At 39.2% G+C, this 27,634-nt stretch overlaps 1 protein-coding gene across 1 annotated transcript in view; it reads left to right on the top strand.

Annotated features, from left to right (window-relative positions):
• The window catches only part of bmpr1ba (bone morphogenetic protein receptor, type IBa), a 65,001-nt gene that overhangs the window by 3,204 nt on the left and 34,163 nt on the right, over positions 1 to 27,634 (top strand). Inside the window, exon 2 of the mRNA XM_051421638.1 lies at positions 16,635 to 16,710. The gene's annotated coding sequence lies outside the window, so the exon portion shown is untranslated. The remainder of the gene's footprint in view (positions 1 to 16,634; positions 16,711 to 27,634) is intronic.

Genomic DNA, 27,634 nt, shown 5'->3' with positions numbered 1-27,634 from the left:
TCCATTTACAGTCACCACATTATTTCTGCAAATGTAAAGACATGTATTAAACAACAATACGAAAGACATCAGGGATAAGATTGTAAGGAGAATTCGAAAAATTGTTCATGTGAACCTGAGGACAGTTTGCCAGTGTTGTGCTTCTCTAATATCCAATTTCCTCAGCTTAGAGATCAAGTTGATAACAATCAAAAAGAGATAAGAGCCATGAGCCTGAGGCTGTCTTTTCATTGATCTAAGGCTTTTTCTTAATTACAGTGTCAATGTGATTTATAGAAACATTCCAGTATTTATCTTTACCTGAATTCTGAAACTTCAAGTGTTTTACAAAGGTCTCCACAGGCCTTTAAAATTCTTAAAAGCTTCAAGAGTTGCGACAATAAAATGCTTTGAAGGTTTTTCCAAAATGAACACTGAATGCGGTATTGTGTGAAATGAAACTGCATCACATTTGTCAGCATGCCTAAATCTCTGGCTCTGTCCTCTTGAAGAAATGGATTAGGAAAAGGTATTGCTTACCTTGTGTGTTGCAGCTTTGAGTGTTGCTATAATCTCCTGCAGCTCTAACCCTTACCCCTTTGTAAAAATGATCCAGCTACAGAAAAAAAAAAAAAAAGTGTCTAAACATGTCCAAATGCAGATTAAAACCACTTTCTAACCTCAATTAGAACCTAACTAATCTGTACTAAGCAATGGCCAATTACTTTCCTTGAAGACTTCCTGCTGCTACTTCACAATAAAACTTGCATTTGCCAGAGGACATTTTGTGTCTGAACTTCTGTTAACAGCATGTTCACTCTCTTGCTTTCTCCTCTGCAGTGCTTTAATCCCATTATGGTTGCAATCAGGTATTTTTCGTAATTGTGGCTTTTTAGGCACTTTGCTTTAGATTTAGGCAGTTAAGCATGTCAGTACATTTTCAGACAGCTTTCATTGATTTCAGGCAATTTCTGTTGAAATGTAGGTAGTCCCAAGAAAGAAAACATGGCACTAAATGATAGAGCTGTTAGATCTTGTATGCCATCTTAAGCGATTTTAAGAAAAAGGATCATTGTAGTTATTGCAATTAAGCTGATGGATTGTGTTAGTTGTTCAGTATTTCAAAAGAGCATAACCTTCTGTCTTATGAGATGCAGTCTGTAACAGTTGTGCCAAGAAATTGAGTAAAGCAACTTAGCAGTAGTACAGTTGCACTGTAGTTATCCTCATCTTGAAATAACTGCAGTTGAACTATGCTAACATTTCAGTTTCAGTAGTCCGTCTGATACTGTAAAGTGTTGCATACACATGTCCTTGTTTACTTTTCCTGGTTGCCAGATTTCTTCCAGTTGAGGCCATGCAGAACAGGTTCATATTGCTTTGACTTGAACACTTCCATTATCTCTTTTGCTCAGTGGAATGGGACATCCAGCACCATTTGCATCATTGAATTTCAAGAGCAGAGGTCTTTTGCACTTTGGAAATGAATTGTACAGTAGCAAAGCAGGGTAACGGGCGAGTTAGCTTTATTGTAATGTCAGCATCATGGGGTAAATAGCGCAGGTTGGTTAAAAACAACCTTTTAAGCACTACTTGATATAAGATCTCCAGACAGTCTTCCTGGCTCTCACATGTCAAACATTAGAAATCTTGTTGGATTTGTTCAAATTTATCAAGGGTATGTGGACAGGCTAATTATTATTTTCTTTCCTCACGTTTTCCCTAAGGCAATACTATTCCTCATAATCTCTCAGGGATGTGTGGGACACATTATCTTGACAAAAGGCTCACTCAGCTGTCTGAGGCTCAAGAAACTCAAGCAAATATATCCTCTTTTGAATATGGCCAATATCCAATAGACGCTTTACATGGAAGTCTTTTTGAAAATGTGTTCTGCTCTCAAAGTCCTTCCTTGCATTTTAATCTGGCGTTACTTCTGCATCATGCAGTCAGTGCAATTATAAAAACACGATTGAATAAGCAAAAATAAAAGTGTGTCTGTATGTGTGTGTGTGTGTGAGATCTTTGTCTTCACACACATGGATCCCATCGGGTCTTCCTTTGTTGTCCTCTAAAGCTGGGATGAGTTAAAAAGTTGACCGTTTGCTTTTTAGATGGAAATTGTGATCTATAGCCTGTGCTGCTTTTGATGCACTCACATGAGTATGAACTGACACATGCACACACACAAAGCTCAAACACATTTTATTTATTACACATCACAGACAACACTCATACTGTATGTTATTAGATATAATATTAAATATAGAATAATAATCCAAAAATTAAAGAAAGTTAGTATGCTATTTCTATTTCAAATAATTTTTTCTGCAACAGTGTGTGTTCCTTACACACTGTAAGTCTAAATTTATTGAGAAGATACTTAAAATTCTTACACACAAAAAACCGACAGGTGCACCAAATTAAAAAAGGATTGTAAAAGGAACCAAAAACATCTGACACACTTTCAACACTGTACAGTACCTCTGAAACGTATGTTAATTAACCACAAGAATGATTTGTTCCCAACTTTGTGACCAGTGTATGGTTTAAAAAAACTAGTCAAAAATAGACTTGTAGTACACGGCATGAACTGCAGAGACACGATAGGATCTGACAGGAAATTTGCCTACTGGGTTGATGGAGCTGGTGATGAGGAAGACACAGATAGAGGCATAGCCAATACAGATCAAGGTCTATCCTTACGTGTGTGTGTGTGTGTGTGTGTGTGTGTGTGTGTGTGTGTGTGTGTGTGTGTGTGTGTGTGTGTGTCTGTGTCTGTGTGTGTGTGTCTGTTTGTGTCTGTATGTCTGTGTGTGTCTGTGTCTGTGTGTAAGAGAGAAATGAACAAAAGAAGCCTCAGTGTATGTGTGTGCATGTGTGAATGTTTTGTGTATCTACAGGCCTGTAGGGTAATAAAGTTGAGGTTTCTGTGTTATGTTTGTCCGTGTGTGTGATGAGCAATGCATTTGCATTTATAGTGGGGGCGAGACAGAGGAGTCAGAAAATGCTTGTGTGTGATGGCGTTAGTTTACATGCTTGTATATAAGGCACATAGGGTGCATTTATATTCATGTCTGTGCTTATCAGTCTTATCTTTTCAGAACCAGATCATGCAGCTTCACAGTCTCATTATCCTAATCTTCAGCTCCATTACTCCCCTACTCCCCCTCAGGGTGGACATTTAAACACACAACCTCTCCTGATCTCATGATGGAGATATTCTGTCCCAGTGCTCTATAATTCACACAGGCCGCACAGTTCAGCCACTCCTTCCCCGGTGTTCCCCTTTTTTCTTTCCTTTGACTGATGTGACAAAGAGTTGGCATCAGCAACGTTCGAAACAATACTTGAAATGTTCCAGCCCTCTGACAGCTCCAGGACCCAAACGGAGAACATAGTAATCAGCAAATTACTATGACGAACACTGTGGCTAAAGTAAAGGTGCTGGCAGTAATACTGCGCTGAGAGCAGCATAGGTTGATCGTATGGAGCATGTTTAAATTATGATTTATTAGCCCGACTAATAGCCCACAGATCAGTTTAGGCCTGTGTCCCACAGGGCGGATGTTAAAACATACTACTAGCCAGCTTCTGATCTCATAATTCGGCTATTTTTTCCCACTGCTCTCTAATTCACGCCGGTCGCACAGCTCAGCCACGCCTCTTTAGTTTCTTTTCTCTTTGTCTTTTTGGCCTCTGCATCCTTTACATCTGTCATTTTCTCTAATCTCTCATTACCTTTTGGTGGTGAATAATTTATGTTGTATATTACAATGTACATTTTTAATGACTAAATAAAAAACAGTGTGTTTATGATAAGAACAGTCCTGATCACAAACATAAACCAGTTGAGCCCTGAGGATGCTTTAACTCGCGTACAGCTTTGCTTTGAACTGTGAGGCTGTTCTTTATTTTGTAGACCACAGCTCTGTCTTCTTGTGTTTGGTTTGGCTCATTCCTAACTGAGGTAATCACCGGGCCTGTAGTTCACTCAAAGGGAAAAAAAGAGAAATGATGGAGTGATGAGTGGGGGACTGAAGAAAAAGAGAGGAAAAGATAACCTTCTGGATCCACTTTGGGGCAATTTCATCCCTCTTGCCCTCCAAACCTGAGACCCCCAATTTTCATGGTGCCTCATTTGAGGTACCATCAATGAGGGGAGAAATATTTGCCTACAAGCAAGTGACATTGTTGAGTTTCAGGAAGCGGCTTCACCTCTTGGTCTAGACATCCCCTCACTACTCAGAACTTTTATTAGGGCGAATACATGCATACTTGCTGGCCTGGATATCAATTTTTATAGGTAGTTTTAATAAGATATTGAAAGCTTCAGGCTGAGTCAGTCCTGATAGACGGCCGCATTAAGCATCTTTTTTTTTTTTTTCAATATGTGCCGACAGAGAGAAATTACTTTAAGTTGTGACTTTACTAGTTATTGTTGTAAGAATGTCTGAGAGGTTAAAGGTCAGACTGAGAGATGAAAAACGCTGGCTTCCTGTTTTTAAAAGATGAACGGCATTAACACATGAGCTGTTCTGTGTTGCGCTGCATAATTCTATATTTTGGAAGTCGCAGCAAAACAGAAATACACACTGCTTTCATGTTGACAACACTTTTGTACTCAGGCATCCAGTGTGAATGTGTAAATGAGGTGAACAGACTTACAAAGGAGTTAGTGACTCACAGCCAGTCGGTCAAACTGACAGGCAGACGGCCAGGACAGAATGTTATTAAGTGGAAAAAGAAATTGTAACTATTCAAAGAGTTCAAGGTATTATCTGCACCTCTCTGTGGTATGTAGTTGCTTCTTTGTCTTGTGCTCTGTCTCCCTCTCTTTCACCTACATGGTCTTTTACTGGCTGGTCCTATAGTCGGCCTGGAATGATGAATGGCTTTCTTTGATTTGTCCAGATGTGTCTTTGGCAAAGGATGGGTATAATGTGTATAATCTAACTCAGAAGCCACTAGTTGTTATTATTCTCTTTCTCTCTGCCTGTCTCCCTGTCTGTCTCTCTCTCTCTCTCTCAAAGCCCTCCATCTGCTGCTGCAGATGTACTGATTTGTGTCACATCATTGATACCCTGCTGGCTGAAATTGTGTCCACATTGCCCGCGCAGACACCACCTTCCCATGAGACATAAATTCATGATGGGCTCGTCAGTGTTATTCCAAAGTAATTAAATCCGATTGATACCAAATCAAATTTTGCCTCTAAGATACTGAATCTGATGCATGTAAAATCAAATCTCAAGGGGGCCTGTTTCTTCACTTACACATCCGGTGGATTTATACATATCCATCTCACAAGGCAATTACAATTTGAAGCAGGCCTCTGGGAGTCTTTGTGTTGTGTCCTGTGCAACACTGCAATGCTTATTGAATCAGTTTATTGATAGATGCAGCCGGGGGGCTGTTGATCACTGACAACTGCTGGTGGGAGGCACATGAACAGGATATTTATGATCTTTTCTGATGTATACTTAATTTAAAGACTAACAATGAGTTTATTTGCAGAGCAGTGACAGGAAGTAGATGGAGGAGGATGGAGGTTTGTAAAAGTTACAGATCACATCATGCCAGAGGTGGTATTTGCAGATCTAATTACGTGATATGTGTATATATATATATATATATATATATATATGTTAAAAAATGGTAGTGAATTTATGCTAAACACTGAATCAGTTCTCACAATTAAGTGGGACAGCGAGATCCAAAATGAGAAAGAAATGTACAGTAACAGAGTCCAAGAGGGACCAGATGTTCCTAACAGGCTCCTGTAGTTTCCCAGCCAGACACCATCAAGCAGATGACTACATATTAGGTCAGCATCTCACATTCACAGGGATTGGAAACATTGCCACCACATTGTGACTGCGTGCAAGAAGCATCACTCATCAAGAATTTCTTCACTGAAAATACAGTCTACATGTATTTGTGCTCACTAATATCTAGACTGAACCTGAACTACTTTTTATCTCTAAAATTGCTCAGAAATTGTTCTTTAGACATTCTGTCTGCTCACACACTCATGCATCCATACAGCATATTCTCCTGCACCCAAATGCACACTCACATGTGTGCTACCAAGGTTCACATTCACAACCAAAACAGGTGTGCGTGTGTACACACAAGCTTGCACCACATGCTTGCCAGTTTTATATTCAATGTGATATGCTGGGAGCAGTGTTTTTACAAGTCAAAACCCTTGAACCATGTCCACTCAGCTTCCTGTAGGAAAAAAATCTGTGCGCCTACTACTCCTACCTAGCTGCAATGCATTATGTTCTAAGGGATGTAGCTGGTACTGTTTTACTCAGCATACAGTAGCAGATGACACAAGACATGGTAGAACTGACATTAAGGTTAAGAGCCCAATTCAGGCTTAACGTGTTCTATGCAAGTACCAGGTGGTATGGGCTTGGGCCAGAAAAACCTTCCGGGCTGCTGGGTAAATATACCAACAAATAAGACAGGTCAGCATTCACATTGCCATAATTTCTGGCATTGAATTGATTAAAATTTACTTTGTAATCATGCTCTCTAGCTGTATTTAATGTATTACATCTTCTTCTCCAAGTCATGCAAATTGAGATACAGTCACTTGATACAAAGAAGAAATGTATGCAACATAAAAGAGCTTCATGTTATTCAAAGAACTACTTTGTCTAGTTGTGCCACATTCAAGATTGTGTCTCAACAATCTTTAGCTATACTTAATTTAAACACTAGAAAGAAACACTTGTATTGATAGGTGTTTTGTCGCATTTTGTATTTCTTCTACCATATAAGCAGCTGACTATTTGGGGTGAATGCACTGTAAACCTGTTTTTGCTGTTACTGTGAATCCCTGTAATAATATCAGCAGTAGACAGAGAAGCACACAGAGGTCGAGAGACACCAGCAAGTTTGTTTGTGAATTCACTCGGTGGATTCTGTGTGATTCCATTAAGCCAAATCAAAAAGACAGGATTTGTCATTTATGTTGTAAAACACACCACAGTTTCTCTCTGAAAGCTTACTGACCAACAAGGGCAAATAATTCTTTGTTTGTTCTTTAAACCTGGTCCCTATAGCTCTCATGTTCCAACATGACCAGCTGCAGCAGGCGCAGTGAACAGGGATTAATAGTAATGATAGCAGTGCAATGTGTTTTCTTCTGCGTGTGTGTGCTTGTGTGTGCAAATTCTCCTCAGAGGCATCTGTTGCAGGTTTCAGGCACATGTTGTGGGATTAAGGAATTAGCTCTTACAAATAGCCTCATGCACACACACCCTTGCCTGCATGCACTCAAGTACACCACACAAAACCCCACAATTACAACCCCAGACCACTGTACACATCCACACATGTCCCTCCAGTGTTTGAATCTTGTCAGCTTCATCTAAATTCTTCTCTTCTTTCAACTCTACTCTCCTCTATTGAATCTTGGTGACAGTTGTGTTAGAGAAAAGGTATCTCGGTAACAATGAAAGCTGCCGTAATGTTAAGCTTACATTAGTAGAAGATAAGGTAATAGCACGGGGAAAGCCAAGCTGTCAGAGACTCCCTTTCTCTAAAAAGGAAACACAATAAAGAACACTAAGCTTTCCACTGTTGCCACTGGGTTCAGGTTCTAGCTAATCAACGGTGCACACAGCCGTGACTGTTCTGTTCCAGGGGACTGGAGATGGAGGGAAGGGAGGGGGTGGACAGGATGAGGGTCCTGCCTCAAAATGGGGGCATGAGGGTGGAAGGAGGGAGGGAGTGCATGTGGTTGCGTGATTGAGGTGTGTGTGTGTGTGTGTGTGTGTGTGTGTGTGTGTGTGTGTGTGTGTGTGTGTGTGTGTGTGTGTTCATGAGCCTCAACGACTGTCTTTTTGCCTGTGCAAATCTCCAGGGACCCGTGTGTGTGTGTGTGTGTATGTGTGTGTCAGTTAATTCTACGTGCAGATGAACAAATTATGTCAGTGGTACCCAGTCACTTAATAGTGGAGTGAGTTGTGTTTCTGAGAATCTGTGCTATAATCACTATCAGATGTCTGGGTGGAGGAGAGGGACAGAAGGAAGGAGACCAAGTGTATGGGTGTGTGTGTAAATGAGAAGGAGGAAAGAATGGAAAAAAAGACAGAAAGAAAACGATATGGCTGCTGTGTGCATGACAAAGAATGCTAATATGCCTGTGATATATGTGCTTATAGTATGTCAAAAAAAATCTATGCACTCATCCACAACACTTAACATGGGATGCATTTGTGTCAACTTGAACCTGATTCTTTTGGTGCACATCCACACTTTGTAAAATTGGTTTTACTTATTTCTACACTATAAAATGGATTTAGACAAGTACGTCAAACTGATGCAACAAAAAGGAAAATTTTTCATTTTTGAGCCCAGTTGTCAGTTGTTTAGCTTGATACGTTCTATCTGCTGTGTATCCCAACATTGAAGTAAAGAACATCTGATCATTTTACAGATGAATACATTAGAATACTGTTCATTACTCCACTGCTGATTGGTGTCTCCAACGTGAATCTAGAAACTTGTGGGTGGCATGTTTAGTTTAGCTGCATATAAAGGTGTGTTGCAGCAATTGAGTGTGCAGGCTTTACTTGTATTCAGCGAGACCATGTCCTAATCATTGTCAGATGGTGGACAGAGTCCTTGCGTCTGGAGCCATTTACGAGGCCTACGGCCGCCTGGAGGGAATAAGGGGGGGAAAAATCCGCCCAACGAGGCTGTCCTTTGTTGTCTGAGAACGTGTGAGATGGAAAATAGAGAGCGAATGATGGAGAAATAGTGGTCAGCCAACAGATTTCGGATGACAGACTAATGTTTTGTTGAGGCTCTAGCAATGTTAAAACCTTGTGATTAGTGGTTATTATTTCAGTTTGAAATGGGCCATATTTTGATTGTTAAGGGCAAAAAAGCACTTACTATGGCGAACAGCAAGGACGAGTCACAGTTCAAATTTTTTTATTTTATTTAATAAATTAACAATATTTCGTCTATAAAGTTGTTTATGTTATGGATTTCCTTGTGTAAAAAGGAAAGAAAATGTCATTCAAAATTTTAAATTTTAAATTGAAAGTACAAGTGTAAACGGCTTGACTCATGAATAAATGAGTCTAACAAAGAGAAACATGGTTTGAACAGCGCCCTTTGGTGTACAAGGAGGATTATACTGTTGGTTTCCTCGATCACTAACTCCTGTTCATACTTGGCTCATGTAGTGGGAATATTTTCCTTTGCCAGTGCTGTTATTTCTCTAAAATTGTAAATGTTCAGGTGCCAGGAACTTGACTCAGCTACATATGTTGTTTGACATGTTGTCATTTCACAATCTGTCAAAAAAATGGCTTAGAAATGAGGCACACGCTCATAAAATAGTAAAACAATCCATTTGACCAAAGTTTATATTCTGTTTTAACATTTAATAAGCTCAGACTGGCACAGACAAATATGAGGGGCTCTGTTGGGTGAATTTAAACTCAACAGAGGTAGGTGAAGGATGTCAAATAAAATATAAATGGAATATTCAACATGCAGCTGGTAAAACAATGAATGCTTTAAAACTTGACTAAAATAGCCTGAGTAAAAATACCCTCAATGTGGTGAGGTTCTTTTTTTTTTTGAGACATTTCCATACTCTTTATTGTACTTCCAAGAAGTGTGAAGAATTTGCACTATACGCTGTTCTTCTGCTGCTTTTTTTTTTTCCTTTCTGGAAACCTTCCAACTATCTACAGTAATCTACTTACACCAACAGTGTGCACATGATTTATTAGGAAATTCGTTAACCTTGCATAAGATACTTGTACATTCTGAAATACACCTAAACACTATATTATTTTTCCCAGTGAGTTCTGATGGTCCTCTTTACATCTTTGGTTGGCACGGATGTTTCGCTGATCTCAAGAGCAGTTTCCAAACCTTATCCTGACCCTTTGCAGATATATGTAATTAAGCAATGAAAACTTGTTTGAGCTGTGTCATGGCCAAGGCTTTCTGCTGCAGGAAATTAAGGATAATCTGGAGGCTGTGGGGGCTCTTTGTTGCCACAAGGCGTTCTCAAGGTGAAGTGGCTCTCCTTCAAGATTGGTTTTCATCCCGTATGAATTAGTTTTGCGTGTTTGTGCCCTTACTTTGCCCTTCTCTTTACCTTTTCTGTTGTTTTCAGTCTGCTTGTGTGTCTGCTGTCTGCTTTTTATTTGTCCGTCTTACCATAACCCTGACCGGCTGAACCATCCATCCATCTAAAAACAAGCCTTGCTAACACCACTTCCTATAAAAGGCAACCTGTGCATGCCTCTTATAAGTTAGTGTAGCATCAACATATTTATGGGAGCAATGTCTTACTCTGATTATTGACCATACTAAATTATTATTTACTTGTAAACATAATTTCTGTTCAAGTGCTAAGTGATCTCTAGAAAGTGCAGCAAAAACATCACAGCAATGATCTCAGTTTTGTTGTTGTGCTGTGTTTACTGTAACACCAATTTTGGGGTATTAGATATTTAGATTTTCCTTCTCTAACTTCTTCTCACCATTGTTGGAGATTTTTAGTCAGACTGCGTGCAGGTAAGGAGGGCCTTGCATACTGGATGTTGGACTAAAAGAACAGTGCTGCACAATGCTTGTTTTGAAATCGAAGACGCCAATTCTTCAAATGTTTACTGTCGTTCATTATAAAGGTCAGTGTTGATCTTGCACCCAAATAAGATTTTCCAAGAGTCTTGTACAGTGGATGCAATTTTTTCAGTTTGAAAACATTTCACTTTCTCACTGATTTGAGACACGAGAGCATAATTCCCCAGATTTACTGAGGAGGAGCATGTGATTTCACGGTGGGTCCGCTTCGCTGCGGTGTTGAGTTCCTGTGTGTTTGTTGTTTTTCTGTAATTGGAGAAGAAAAGAGAAGACAAAAACAGGACAGATAAGACAATAATTGTTGCTTCAGGTTTTAACTGTTTTGATTTTTCCATCAAGCTGTTCTTTTGTAGTATAAAGGCCCTACGTCGCAGTTTATTTACTTATAAACAACTTAACAGGACACATTAAATATCTGAAAGTTATATTTAAAAAATATTATTAACTGGCTTCTTGTTTTGTGTCAGTGCATTTTTATTGCATTAAAAATTAAATACATCTAATAATAAGAAACAAAACAAGAAAATAACCCCTGGCCAGAAAGTGTCTACTTTTCCATGCTGCGTCACATTTTAACTTGTTAAACTACGCAAGTTGATGTTGCACACAACACATTTCAACCTCACAGTGTTGAAGTGAAACAGGTTCCAGAGTGAACAGGCGGAAAAGATTTGGTAACCTGGCAGGTAAATAGATTTGTTCCTTGTTTTAAGTCTCCAGGTAGAGAAGGTACATACTGAGGGGTCTATAGAGCCAGTAATGAGTCATATCCTTGAAAATGCTGTTCTCTATCTCAGACACCTCCTAAAGTTCACACAGCAATGACCATCACACACATAAACACACACACACACACACACACACACATATATATATATAAACACAGGCACAGCTCTAACCTGTTCATGACTCCATACTGTACTTCACACCTTTGGGGGTGTTTTCTGGGGAAACACATCATGCCAGTCACCAACGTCAGCACGTCTATCAAACTTCTGCAAACACAACGTTTTCTGGCAGGTGTAGCCAGCAGGGGTGGTCTGCTGGACGCGTTGACTTTGACTGACGGGATACACTCTTGTTGAGTCCGTCTGCGGACTGTCATCAGGTAGCAGAATAAATACGGATATTTACAGTAACAACATCTTATAGAGAACTAAAAGCAACATACAGACAGGATTTAATATGGTAGACGCAGGGAGGACATTCAGTGGTAAACAAAAGTTACTTTTTTAAAAAGTTGGCTTTTCAGACATAATATCTACCATCTGTGCTGGAAACACAGTATCTATATTACATCAAAAAGGTTTGAACAACGGGGAAAAGTTCATCTGAGGTCAGGATACATGCATAATATGGTTGCCTGGATTTTATTGGAGTTGGCAGGGGTTTGCTTAAGAGAATTACAGCTCCCTGTTTTGTGCTTCTGGCGTCGATATTGCCATTGTCTCATAAATAGACCCTGGGAATGTTTTTCATTAAAGAATAAAAATTTAAAAAAAAGATGAACGTCCTTGACACTGTGTTCCACTTCACATGACTCTTTGATTTTAAATTAAACTGAGTGTAAAATTTTAATTTGATGTGCAAGTTAAATGAAGCTTGTCTGTGTGTGAGCTCTGTTTTCTAGCTCGATGAAACATACTCCGCTGCTTGTTATAAATGATAAAAGTAGCAGGTAAACAAAGCTCCCCATTCAGAGGCGATAACAGTCAGGTGCTGGTAGGTCGCAGGACTATGCAGTTCAAAAGGGTGAAACGTGTTGTTCGCTCCTAATCATCGTAAAGTCGTTCTAGTGTGCTGTGGTTAATTTGGATAAAAGTATCAGTTCAGTCCTCTGCCTCAGTGCTCTCACTCTGCCTCCCTCCTCTCTCTATCTGTCTTTCTTCGTCATACTTTCTATCAAAATTTGTCATAGGTTTTGCTGTTGTCATATCTTTTTTTCTATTAACTGACTACTGTAATTGTTTACCTATTTTAACCTGTAATGACACTTTTGTTCCAGTTGGGGTCAGCAGAAACAAGCTGAGAACACAACATTGACATATTATCTTTTAAGTTGATATGGCGAACTTTATTTAATAAACAGTTGCTTATTTACACATTCAGTAGTTACAGGGCAACATTATAATTTATCGGAAGTTGTGTTTGTGACCACCTGATGAATGTAAGTCAAATAGTATAGTAGTAGTAGAGTAATAGGTCTTGTAGCTCTGTTTTTGGTCTATTTCCACCCCTGAGGGAAATGTCTGCCTCTTTAGCTACTAAATCCTCCACTATGTTCACCAGCTAGTGTGTCTAACTGTGTCTGTCTGCATTTTGGTGCTGAGCTAGTGTATAGTTGATTTTTAAAGCTTTTTCACTGAAAACAGCAGCTTGCTGTGGCTGAAAACAACATTATGAGAGTAGTGAAAGTGAAACAACAGCAAAGTGGGGCCAGACAGCTAAACAATGAGCTGAAACTTGCTGTAAAGCTGAGGGGAGCTGTAAGACAAATTTTTGCTTGGAATATGACTTAAACAATTAATCTATAATAAAATAGTTTCAGATTAACCTTCTGATGATTGCCTTTTCAATTAATCAGCCAGTTGTTGTAGTAAATACCCACTGTTTACTTTACAATTGGCTGCCTTTACTAATATATTAATGTCCATTTCTGTATATTTGAATGTAGCAGCCTCAGTTGTGATGCCTTTCTGGGGGAAACTAAGGCCTGTAAATGAGTAGGATGGTTTTCATTGTAATTTAATCCATTCACTCATATGAATGTGTGTTTAAAATAGACAGAGAAACAAAGTTTAAAAACAACAAGAACGATAAAGAGAAAATCAGGCAAGGTTTTCCAATTTAAAGTAACCTGTTTCACATGGTATGCTACACAATCTCTCCTCAAGTCTGGCTTTATTTAGGTTTGAATCAATGTTAGTTTGGATTTGAGATTGGAGCGTGTATAGATTTCACATTGGAAGGCCCGGACACTGCCTGGTAGACATACAAGTAGTTTTAATATGATTGCTGTTGAGCACTTTTACAATGTGGGTGGGGTGCATGTGTGTGTTCCTGTGTGTGTGTGTGTGTGTGTGTGTGTGTGAGAGAGAGAGAGAGAGCATCTAACAGAAGTGCCTTAGAGCAGTAATGTGTGAGTGTGTAGGGTAAAAGGCCAAGCTTGCTGAGTGATTGCCACATTACCCGTAAGTATGAATCAATCTTCTGTTCAGACATTTGGCTATTTACAGACTCACATGAATTTGATCATGTGTTTTCTTTTAATGGTTTTCTAGGATTTACTAAAACCTCTATGGCAGTACTGTTTTAGTGGATAGCACTGCAGATGGTGAAAAAAGGTGGGTGGTATGTCAGCTTTTAGGTCTGAGATCAGAAAAGAGTTCATGTTAAATTTGGTATTGAGCAGATATTATCGTAATATTACTAATGCATTGACTTAAAATGTGCATGTAATGTACATAATGTTAGCATGCAGTTTTTCCCCCATATATAGATTTACTTCAGCTGAACAAATAGATTAACCCCCACCTATTTACCCAAGGTTGAGACTTAAATAGAAGAAGACATAGATGGATAACCTGTATGCATAAATAATGGCCATGTCAGTCATGTCTGTCTGTAATGTACAGATTGGAAATAAGACCTATTGAAGGCTGGTTGTATATAGTCAATATTAAACTGAAAACCATTTACTTTTAGGGACTACATGTTTTTACCTGATAACAGTGATGTTGAGATTTATGCAGCTTTATGTAAAGTCATAAAGCTGCTTATTGTAGCATTAAGTGTACACATGAGGGCTTATGTGCGTGTGTGCAGTTGGGTTTACTGTATGTACCCGAGCATATGCTTGTTTGTCTATGGTTTTGTGTGAATACCAAAAGTGAATTGGCTGACACACTGCAATCTGTCAGTCATCAAAATACATTCCTGCACATCTGAGCTTTCCAAACACTTTTCTCTCATATTTGCAAGGCTTCACTTAGATAAGAAAAGGTGTGTTACAACAAAACACATTGAGAAAAAAAACAATGTCAAGGACACCAGAAAATGTTTCTTTCTGTGTTTTCCACTGTAGGCTACTTTTTTTTTCTTGAGTCACCCTACCTGTCCGTGTTTTCATTGACTATTGTGAAGCAAAGAGAGAAATGACAGTTTGTAGGAACTCAGTGAAAGAGGGGATTTAGACAGTAATCCGCCTCACTGATCCCTTTTAGAAACAACCAACTGTCTGGCACACCGCCTGGCTCTCGCCATGACACGCCTGCTTTTGATACCTGAAGGCTGGACTGCAAACTGACACCCACTGTGGCATTTTCTGCTTCCCACATACCTAAGATCAAACATGGAGTATAGATTGAAGCCATTTCTTTCAGTTGGAAAAAATGGTTGTTGGCTTGCAGGTGAGCTATGGTATGTACCTAAGGGGTTAAGTCACCCTGTAGGCATCAGATTTTTAATATTAATGTTGAAAATTGTAACACGGTTTCTCTCTCTTTAATCTGTTAGTGCTACTGTTGGCAAGAAGGCTTGTCGCGGTGTGGTTTATTTTGCCCCTTCACTGTTCAGGTCAGGTCAAACAGAAACAGATTATTTTGTTTGAGAACATATGGCGTAAACAAAGACTGACTTATAAACTTCTCCATCAGACTGGAGCCTAGCTGGTGTCATCTGTCGATACATACAAACATTATCCACATTTCTAATCATCTTCACGCTGATATTCAGGGTGCCATAAGTTAATAATCAGTGTTAGTGCAGCCTGTTTTAAACAAATGTCCTCTGTCATAAGAACAGAGCAGTTGGCAAATACATGAGTTTGCTTATTCTCACGCCTGGGCCTGGGTTTTGTTTTCATATCCTTGTAGATGTAATGATGATTCTCATTCCTTATCTTTAATCTGTCAGTAATGCTAATAAAGTGAAGTTGATATTTTTGAAGGTGTATCTGATTTCATTTTAGCCTTTGTCATGACTATCAAAGCAGTTTTAGTCCTCTGGGCTTTATTTTAGTGGAGCTAAAATAAGTGTTATTCTCACTTTTCTGACCCACAGCAGTTAGCAAATGGTATGTAATCTTCTTTGTCAGGAACTGAATGGCACCTTTGTTTGAGTATTTTTTAGTCATTTTAATTTCTTTTTCCATTGGTTGTGGTTTGAGAGATGTATTCAAGTTTGTAGAGCTTTGATTTATGGACAATCTGGCCTTTTTAACACCTAATATGAATTGACCTCTTTGTCTAATGGTGGTTCTGACTATGGGGGATAACACATGCATAAAAGGCCACATACAGACACACAGAACTGAGAGACACACACACTTGCACATATATAAGACTGGAGTGGTTTATTGGGTGGCAATAAAAAGAAACGTTGTGTGAAATGAATCCAGTGTGACTTACAGTGTTTTGGAGGCTGTGTTTTCTTTAGAGATGAAGAAATGGACCCGCCCAGAGTGTCATGTTTATATTAAGAAATTTTATTTGAGTTTAATTTTCCAACTCTACAGGTGGGAATCTGTACAACATAGCCCTCCAATCACAAGATCTAATAATCTTTGGCATACAAGCTGTGTGTCTGTATAACAGAAAACACAATGTTTTAATGTCACTGTATATGCCTCTTTTGTATGACTTAATTTATGTTTCCTTTAACTTGATACATCAAATCAAATAAAGGCAAACATATGAGGTCTTTGAAAGCTGCTTGGCATAAAGAAAATAATATTGGATAAGAAGGTTATAGGATTTTATATGAATTTGATGAAAAATGTTCATTTGATTCTATTGGAGGCCACAATAGCAGTCCTTATTGTAAGTTGAAAAACAACAGGTGGACATAAGAACTTAAGCTCTGGTATGCAACCTGCCCTCACAGAAAGACTGCTCTGTGTTTGTATTACATTCTTTTTTTAACCTTCTTAAATCAATTGCAGTGTCTTTTACATCGATGATACTCTGATTATCTGTTTTTGCCTCTGTTATATCTTATTGTATGTTCTTCTGTTTGCGCAGGAAGGGATTGTTGAACTGTATTGGCCAGCCCCATCTGTGAAAGTGACCCTCAGCTTACATCAACCCTCATTTACAGGTAAAAGCCAAATGGAAACATTTCATGCATGTGCTCTATGTTAAGTCGGTTTTTATGCAATCATTTCATGGTGTAGGAGATTGCAAAATTGACAAGCATCTCTGTGCAAGTGGTGATGATTATCTGATTATCAAATGAGTAAAAATACAGAAGGATATGGATGTGATGTGATAAAGTACAGTTAGATGATCAGTGTGGTCCATTATAGTATTCAGTAAACTGAGGAGGGTCAGGTACTCATCAAGAGAAAATTTAACTAGAACCACCTTACTACTTTCTCAGCAAATACTTGATTTTGCAGCCAACTAACCAAGCTAACCAAAGTAGCCCACCGTGTGCAGCTAGTATATCCCAGGAAGAGGAGGGCAGCAGTGAAAGGAGTGAGTCTCACATTGCGTGTTTCTCTGAAATCCAAACTTGCCAAGAGCAACATAAAGACAGTGACACCATATCCTTCATAAATTACTGTATATTTGACTTGTCCTAAAATATCTACCTTGAGCTGTAAAAGCTCACTTGTAGGCTACACGATTAGTGGTATTCTATTACTTATTCCTTTTCTTTCAAGCACATTGTCTATAAACAGAATATAGTGTCTGTGGCTCTCTTAACAAAGACATAGTATTATGTATGATATATTCATGCACTTTTCATTTGTTTGCATCTTTTGAGAATTTGGAGAGAACCACAGAGTTGTGAGTGCTGCTTGTTTGCAAATATAAATGTTTCCTTAGGGATAGCAATCTGTAACCTTAGCCTGCACTAACACAAGTGCTTTAGCCTCAGTTGCCAAGAGGAAATTTATTAGTATCTGGGAGCATTTTATAGCCAGCTGCATGGACAACTAAGGAGGTTTGTAACATGTAAAGGCACCTTGTGCTCAAGCAGGGATGCTAGGCATTTGATACATACTGTAATGACATGTTTTACAAGAAATCTAATGTCAGTCACTGAGACCAGTCCTGGCTTTCAAAGCACAGATACCCACAAAAATAACATTGTTTAACATTCAATAACATTCATGGATTTAATGCTACACTATACCCAACCACCTTGCTGTAAAAATATCCAATGCCCCTTGTGATTTGCTAATAAAAAATGTGCTCTTCACCTATAAGCTTTTTTGCGAACCAATACCGATACCCTCCCAGATTAATTATTAATGCACAACAAAGTAAAAGAGCCCCTTGCATGTATGGCAGCAAAAAGCTGTGCGTAAAACAACTGACATCGACAGTGATTCCCAAACTTATATTTTGGGTCATGGACACATTTTTATTTGTCAGAGTAAAATGCTTAACAATGTTATGAAATGTAAATGTATATTCAAGAAGAGAGAATGTTCTTATATTTTAATTTGAAAAATAAAATTATAGGGCTACACATGTGCTCATAGAACTGGAGTTACATCCAGTAACTACTATATTTTGCTATGCTGGTCTGTTCAGTTCAGATGCTGTGTCTGGGGCCCCCTCTCTCCCTTCTCACAAACCTGGACCTGAAATCATGTTTAAAGAGACAGTGTTTTCACAGTGGAAAAGTAACTCAGTCATGTGTTTGAGTTGCATTTGAATTGCTTGTTTCATGTGTCTCTTGGGGACTAGTATGTTGCTAGGTTCTTTATCAGTAGTTTAGAAATGTAAATGTTATAGCAATATTTTTATAAATTTTGTTCCCGAGGAGACACCAAATGTCTTCTTTGAGTTTGGGAACTCCCGCCTTAGAGGACACTGGGCCATTCAGTCAGGGGAGGCAGGTGCTGTTAACTGCAAATTTGCATATGGATTCTTTTTAAATGAGGACCACACTTCAGCAGTTTGGAGTATACCGAGCAGATGGTACTTGAGTAGCAGAGTGAGGAGACGGACAGGTGTGTACTTGTTTGTAACTGGAGCTTTAAAAAGGTATGATGATCCAGGTTACCTGCATTCAGTGGGGTCCCATCATCATGTTTGAAAGGGTTGTGGGCCGCCTTAACCTCTGTTTTTGAGGATAACAGCAGATCTCCATATGATAAGAGATAGAAGGATATTAGGCAGGACACCCACACACACACACATAATCATGTCTTCAGATGGTTATCGTATTTACATAATCATTAGTTGTGGGTGAGACCTCTGTGTTGTCCAATGTGGCAATATATTTCAGGTAACCTTGATCTATCCGGAGTGTGATATGACTAGCAATGGCAAAAAATCATGTATTTAATCCATATTTACAAGGGTGGACATCATAGCAAACTTTCGATAGCAGCTCAAAAAAATGACCTGGCTGAAAAATATCAATTATTAAAAGGCTTTATACCTACAGTATGATACAGTAATAATAATAATAATGATAATATTATTATGATTCCCCAATGTAGTATATTATAAAATAGGTAAGGGGACCCACCCTTACTCACCAGTTGTTGAGGAAACACTGCTGTTTGGTGTCTGTATTAAACAGCAGCCTGGTACCTTTGAGTGGGAGACACATGTTTCAGCAGGGCCATTACTGCTGAAACACGAGAAGGTGTTTTCATGTGCACACAAATACTCCCTCACACACATATCACACACAAGGAAATGCATGTATGAAGCCTCATGCACACACACAGGTGTGCTGGCAACAGCATCTTTCAACATGACGGCACTCTACCCAGAGGTACAGACTCTAGAGTGGAGAAGCTGTGCGATTGTATGGGTGTGTGTGTACAAGTGTGTGAGTGTAAATGAAGAGGGAAATAGCTATTTGTGAGGTCATGAACTTGTAAATGGGTGGAAAAAAAGGAAACTTCCTTGTGCTTTTCCATTACATCTCACTCCAAGGACTTCTGTTGTGTATTTGTTATAGATACCAACCAGATTGTTCATAAATATTCTCTTCAATGGATACATGCTCTTGTTCCTATTATGTTCTCCTGAGAGACATTATAAAATAGGTGAATTTCCATTGCCGACTTTAGCTTTATCATGGTTGGGGTTTCCAGGGCAAAAAGCATATTGCCACTTGAGTGGCTGTTAGGATGGTGAAGGACTCACAGCTTAAACACTGAGGCCTTCAATTTATCTATACTAGATGAGTAAGGAGCATTAATAAATATCAGTATAAAAATGATGACACATGGCAGTTAATATTAGTGCATGATAGTAGTAATAGAATTGATATACATATAACAGTGGAACACCTGTAAAACAACACATTGGACAAGACTAAACCATCCGAAGGTAGTTATCCACACTATTTTATGCATCCAGCAGGTACTGGGGATGCATGTTGTTTGTCCCCAAGGGGGCACCATTCTTCTTTTACTTCTTTCACCTGTTACAATAAGATGGAGATCAACTAACAATTCACATTAAAAGTTTGGAAGACTTTTTTTCCTCTCCTAAAAATGTATGTTCAAGTTCTGCATGTCAAGTTTAGTTCTTGGGTTGTTTTTTCGCTCTACAGTTTAAAGTATGTCAAAAGCAGTCAAAGTGTATTATAGTCATTTACTGAGTTTCAAGCATGCAGTAAATATATTATAAGGTTCCGCTCAGTTGCTCAAGCCAAGATTTTATCAGACAGCTCTCAAGTGCTGCTCACTCGTCGCTGTGCGTGAGCTGCTGCGATGGCACTTTTTCTGTAAGCACAGTTGCTCCCGCTGCCACCCATTTCTTTCTCTCTCCGTCCCTTTTTCACATTGTCTCTCTTTCTCACTCGCTCTTTCATACACACAAACAGCTGCCCATATGCTTCAGCAGCTTACTAGCCATCAGCAGCAGCAGAAAGTACTTAGTGGTCTAAAAGAGGGAGCAGTGGGTTTTGTCATAATCCCTGTTTGGGCTTGAACAGACTCCTAAATAAACGGCTGCAATGGGACACCACTGTTTACCAGCAGTGAGAGGATTGTATTCAAAGTGTAGCAGTGTTGTCTCTGTGGTCATTCAGCTGTGATGAGACAAAACAGAAAGAAAACTGGCATGTGTACCGCGTTGACGACAGTAATGGGGAAACACAGAAACATTTTCGCAAATTAATTAATTAATTTTGGTCAAGCAATCTTACCAACTGTAAATGTTTTAGTGCAACAATTTGTGACCTGACATGAAACTAATTACTTCCAAACCTCCAACTGCCACAAGATGTTGTTACAGAACAGAGCTATAGACCTGTGTGCCAAATAAATTAATGTCTTTCATTTAATAATGAGGAGAGAAACAGGACAACATTGTGGATGTTGGAGGGTGTTTGCGGTGGTTATAAGTTGACGTTCTAATATAATGAAATAGCTATTTATTAGTTTCATTCATTCACTCTGCTTTATCTGGACTCACATCTACTGTCAGATGATTTATTTGTGAAGGCCTTTCTGAAATTGTATATCTTAAAAGAGATTTAACATTGCACTCCAAAAACGTTGCTGGACAGTAAAAATGACCCACGATGCAACATGACCACAGACAGTTCAATCCAAAAAACTTATTTGACACAGTGTGTGAGGAGTTGATATCCTCCATCCTATTTAAAGCAGCTGAAAATATAGGTAAATATAAAAAATATTTATACTTTATGTAAACTGGTGCTGAGAAATATTGGCTACTGTTAAAGAACCCAAATGTTTCTCCCAAATCTTCTCTACATTAAGAGTATTGAGGAAAAAGAATAGTTGCGAAAATGCATTATTGACATTCCAAGCCCAAAAGTTCGGGGGCAGACATCCCTCCTCATCTTCTCAGCATACATATACACTTCACACATGCACACACCAAAATTTAGAGTGAAACACACACACACACACACACACACACACACACACACACACACCGACCTTGAGGGTGTTAGCGGTGTTGACGTTTGTTTGGACGTTGCTTCAATTCCTCAGACTGCTGCAAGGTCACATGGCTTGACATCAAAGAAAAGAATTTCTTCCTGGGTGACTCTGAGAGCTCTGGTGTTTATTCTAAAAGTCTGACTGTCTCGCTGTCTGTGTTTCTGTCTGTCTGTGGCGGTTGCTGCCGTCATGCCTGCCTTGCCTGTCTGATTACCTGTGACTCTTTGTTTGTCTCTTTGTATAATATATGCACAACTTTTTTTGGGACTGTAACTGTTTTTTTCCATCTTGGTCTCTGCCTCGCTCTCTTTGTTTTCCCATCAATTTTCTCATATATTTTATTCAGCTTAGGCCTTAAAAATCACTCTATGTGCTTTAACTGTAGAGAACGGTGAACTGTTGGTTACAGTGGAAAAGCCATTATTTGTTGCCATGCATATTATGTTGTCAGCCTGCTGCCTGTTAATGTGGAGTGACTGGATTTGACCAATCCAGTGCTTCCTACTTGAATGCCATTTAGCGGAAATTGGTGATTGCTCCATTTCTCTCCATTTTAAACAAATACGCAATAATAAGCAAGCCTTCTTTAAACCACAGCCAGCTGAAATATGGCTGAGAAACACATAGTTGTGGTTTGGAGTGTTTTCCACCTGTCTCTTATAACTTATTGTGTTCATCTTCACACTACATTTCTGGTAGATGAGGTGACATATTCTTCGGTTCCTGGCTTTAGATCAACTTGTTTAAAAAAAAGAAAAAAGAACACTCACAAGGGTAGATGGGAAGTAGAACAAAAGGGCATGTGAACTACAGCAACAGAACTGGAGTCAATCTGTACAGCATATGCTAAAAAGCATTGAATCACAACAAGGGTGCAGCTTGAATACTAATAAAGTTTGTGTTTTGTGAGGAACAATACTGTTACTCTCCAAAGAAGCCCCCTTATAATTCATTATGTGAGATCTACAGTACATGTTATAGTCTGATTGTCTTCTCGCAGGTTCAGAAGCACCAAGCTGTGTCTTCAATGCAGAGTAATTCATGTGCATGTGTAGCTGTGAGGTTTCCCCCCTGGGGATGTGTTTTGTTTTGATGTCATCCACTGCAGCCAGATGAATGGTCACATGGAGAGCTGGCGGGGGGCGGGGGACGGGGGGGGGACCTTTGGACATGTTAAAGGACACCTGTGGGGCTTTGGGGGGCCTCTGCATGATGGACAGGGTTCCGCTTCAGGTGGCAGTAATTTCTTTAAGCCGTGGGGAGGGGCAGTGGGGTCAGATTTTGTGTGGGTGTGTTTGCGGGTTGTGTGCGTGGTGGTGTCTTTCTGTCTGTCACAATTTTGAAAACAGGTTATTGTTTTGATATGTTACAATGTGTTCTGTCTGTTTGTGTTAGCTTTTGTTTACTTATCATTAACTAAAATAACTGTTCCCTTTCAGTGAGTATGAGTGTGTGTATTGTGTGCATACCCTGCATACACTGTGTGTATGTGTGTCCACGCAGGCTTATCTCTCACGCAGTAATTGCCTCTAATACCACCGGGAACACCGCACAGATCGTGACAGAGTCTCACCCACAACTAATGATTATGTAAATACGATAACCATCTGAAGACATGATTATGTGTGTGTGTGTGGGTGTCCTGCCTAATATCCTTCTATCTCTTATCATATGGAGATCTGCTGTTAGACAAACGTGGCATTGTTGAAGGCCGAGGTAAAGCCGAATGTGTGCATGCATGCATGTGTGTTTGTGTATGTGAAGCTGTGTTTTACTAGTTCAGGGCCTCATCTGTTCTCTGCACCTGATACTGAGCTGGACCAACGTACCTGGAGAGCTCCAGGCATTTTAGATGAGAAGACGGGAGCTTGTTATTAAATGTCACAGGCCGATCTTCTAGAATAACCAATAATGTTCCAAAGACTACCTCAGCCTCTATACACACACACACACACACACACACACACACATACATACACATACACACATATACACAAGCCACTAGTCTTTGTGCGTGGATGAATAAGACATAACACTGTGGAATGAAATCACCACATCTTACAATGCGCCAGAACTTTCCTGGTGAGTAAAAAAAACACTTTGTGTTTGCTGGCTTGCTGTTTTGTCCGCTTTGCTTCACATTAAAAGCCTTTCACTGGCAAACCACTGGAATGCCATTATTGTGGAACAGCTATAGGAAGTGCAGCCTTAGCCAATAACGAAAGTGGCTAACAAATTTGAATTATCAAAATATGGACACATTTGGCAGGTCATTCTGAAATATTTACTGGGGGAATATTACAGGAAGAGGCAGCCACATTGAGTTGGTTACAATAAAACAGAATGGATGAACAGGGGTTATCTGAATTTACTGGCTAGACATAACCTGCTCCCAACCTTCATATGGGCTGGAGCTCAAGCTTTTGATAATGCTGTGGTCAGACTTAAAATGCTGTAAATTAATGGTCTGATGCCAACATTCTTGCAGCTGTACCTAAAGGACACACTTTGTTAGTACAAATAAGTACAAATGCATTATTTTATCCTCAGTACACACGTCAGGGGCCTTTTTGTGCTCTTCAGGGAGGGATCACAAGATTGAGTTACATTGAATGACTTGAGCTGTTGTTGATACTTTAACAAATTTAACTGCATGTTCTCTTCACCCAACCTTGACCTTAATTACCTCAAGCTGGCTGGCTGAGTTTTTTATGAAGAGCGTTGCAACTGCTGTCCACCATAAAATGATTTGTTTATTCAAAATGATTCAAAATGATGTGTTTTTGAAATGTGTTTAGTGTGATCTAGAAAATTTAAAAACTGATTTGATTTAGGCAAATAAGCTGAACATGACACATGATGAATAAAGCTTACCACCATATTTCACAAATGTGGAACAAAGAGAACAGGTATTATCTATAGGTTTGTTTTGCAATATTTAAAAATGAAGCAGGTCAATTCAAGTCCATAAAGCTACACACAGACAATCCATAAGATATTGAGCTAAAGTAAATTCTTAAAACCCAGATAACTGGTTCATCTTTTTTCAGTATAGCATCTTCTATCACCAGATTGGATATGGTGACAGTATAATACACAAACTACAGCTGCAGGAATGTATAAAAGACCACCCAGATCATGAAATGAGATGATAAAAAACAAACAACCAACTGCTTCTTCCATTAGCGTGCTACAGCGATACAAAGAGAGAGGTGAGGATATGAGGATATGTTAACGTAACGTTGTGCTCTCCATACGAATGGACATCATGTGGAGTCAATAAGAGCATTTGATTTAATATAAGGATGTGGAGGAATGTCCTTAAAACCTCTGACGAACAGCGCAGTGTGACACTCGGTCCGATGCATGCATACAATCATGTACACACACACACACACACACACACACACACACACACACACACAATCAAATTAAACTGTGTGTTGCAATATTTTCGTATAGACATGCGCTTCCAGTCAGAGGGAAATTGAATTTGTTTATTTTAACACAACTGGCTGTGTATTAGTGTGTGTGTGTGTGTGTGTGTGTGGGTGTGTTGCTTTACTTTCATATATGTGCGAAGAGTGTGTTCCTCAGTCGCGACACAGTTTTTGATATTTTGGATTTTAAGCATTTTTGCAGTTTTTGATAAAGCGAAGTCAGACTGAAACATAAATTCTCTGTGCGATTTCCAATATAACAATGGCCTCTTTCTAAAGCATGCTTTGCTAAACAACAGCTGCAAAGCTCAAACAGTGTATTTCATAAGCACATGACTCAAAAAACTGTCTCTCTGCCATTTGTTAAACAGACGTGCGATTGATGTTCAGATCAGATGCTTTTCTGCAGTCATTTGTTTCTCGTTAGGATTCCTTGATCCCATTTAATGTATCGTTCACCCTTTTAGTATCGCGAGTCAATTCTGAGTTTGCTTCAACAATTTATGAACTAATATTAATAATATTAATATACCTACAACCTACAGCCAAAAGCTGTTGTCTTTTTTTAGACCCATTTGTTGCTGCAGCCGTGATTCAATGGGAAACTGATATTCATATTAAATGTCATGCTTATTTATGAGTTAGCATGATTTGGATAAAACTTTCCTCTTTGGAGAGTATAAAGTTAATTGATAGAAAGGTTAGGTTAGGCAATAGGAGAAATCTCTCTAGCATGCACACACATTTGCACAAGCAGTGCAGACGCCTACTCATGCTGCCAACCACACAGCGAGAAGAGGTAAAGTCGATCACTTTGCAGCTTCCCCACACAACAACACGCACACACACACACACACACACACACACACACACACACACACACACATGTATAGGCATGTTTCTACGTGTCAAAGCCGTTAGCTTGGAGAGCAAAGGTCCTCCTCAGGGGTCAGAGTGTCAGTCTTATGTTTCAGCTGTAGAAGAGGTCCTCTGTTACACCACACTGAATAGACACTGTGAATAGTGTCTTCCGAGAGACAGAGACAGAGATAGAGAGAGAGATATGGTTGGAGTCAAGAAAGAAGGAGAAACAGAAGAAGAGAAACATGAAAAAAAGTTGATATGGTTGAAGCGTTAGGGGGGCAAAAGAGGAAATGAGCATTCATGTTTTTTAGATAGCGGGATGATAGAGATCTTGATGACATGTTAGGGTAACTGTGTGTGTGTGTGTGTGTGTGTGTGTGTGTGTGTGTTAGTATTTTGGCCACATGCATTCATTTACATATATGCATTTAAGCAGTGCTTAGTGTGAATATTGCTGGAGCGGTGTGCGTGTGAGTGTACGCATGAATGAATGCGTGTTTTGTCTGTTCGGTATGTCTGTTTCTCTCAGTACATAAAGGGTCCATGGTGGTCATATGAGAACCTGCGGTGAACTTAAGGATCCCCGAATAGTGGATGCTCTATATTTGGGAGCTGGACCGAGGCTACTGACCCTAACACTGACCCCACACCTGCCCTGTGTGTGTGTGTGTGTGTGTGTGTGTGTGTGTGTGGACATGGAAGGGGTCGGATATAGTGGGGGGACACGCACATAAGTGTGTGTGTGCTTTGTATGTCTGTTTCTGCCTTTCTTTATTGTCTCATAATGCATCATGCCTTGGTGTGTTTGTGTCCGTACGAATGTAACTTCCTCTGGTATGAACTGTAATTATTAACCTCACATTAGAGGGTAACTCAGTGGTGTACTTAACTGTACTAAATAAATAAATGTAATTTATTACAACACATAGTAACCTTGCTAAAAATGGGTAGGTTGGTTAGGCAATACCAAAGTTATAACTTTCTTTTCCTTTTGCAAAAGTTACCAATTCTGAGAAAGACTGACAGAACAATACTATATAGGAGATTTAAGTGTGGTAAATTTAAAGATGAAAATGTTGAATGTTCGGGCGCCCAGTAGCAACTATACATTTTTCCATTTTGTTCATTTTTTCTCTGTGGCATTCAAACCATCTGTGTTCTTTAACCATTTTTACGTTTTAGGTGACTTTTTTCCCGTAAAGATCACGGTGAGAAGCCCAATTTCAGGTCAGCACAACCCTCGGAAAATAGCTTTTATTCACTTTAGAGGAACTGAAAGGTTTCGTCTCTCCTTCCTTAAATCGCTTACACCAAACATTTTTAAGGTAAGTATCAGAGATATTAGAGTTAGAAAGTTAGAAAAACCCACCTACACCAGCTTTAAAGCTCCAGAATTGTCTTCCAAGTGAAGCTCATTTATTCTAACTTCAGACATTCAAACTGCAACTTTATTTAAACTAAACTTGACTGACTAATGTCTGACTAATATAAGATCCAATTATGGTAACTGTGAAAAGTTAATAAGCGTACAATGCGAGGCATCGAAGTATATGAAGGCCTACAGTTGGAATGCCAGTTTCGTTCTTATCTCTGTGTTTTTATTATTATTAATTAGTTCATTTACTTTTTGAAGTTGCCTCGCTTTTTGAAGGCTCTGCAAGGGCTTTTTAATTTTTGTGATACTTTTATAAGAGTGTTTCATCTCTTCATCTTTTATGTGTGCGTGTGTCTGCGTGTGCAATCACTGTTGGCAAATGCGTGACCGGTCTCTCAGTTCTTGTTCCGTATTTAGGCCTCAGGGTTCAGGGGTCATGGGGGTCGA

Source organism: Dicentrarchus labrax, unplaced genomic scaffold (genome assembly GCF_905237075.1).
Source record: "Dicentrarchus labrax unplaced genomic scaffold, dlabrax2021, whole genome shotgun sequence".
Taxonomy (NCBI): domain Eukaryota; kingdom Metazoa; phylum Chordata; class Actinopteri; family Moronidae; genus Dicentrarchus; species Dicentrarchus labrax.
The sequence above is the reverse complement of the archived record's forward strand: the minus strand, read 5'-3'. Positions and strand labels throughout refer to the sequence as shown.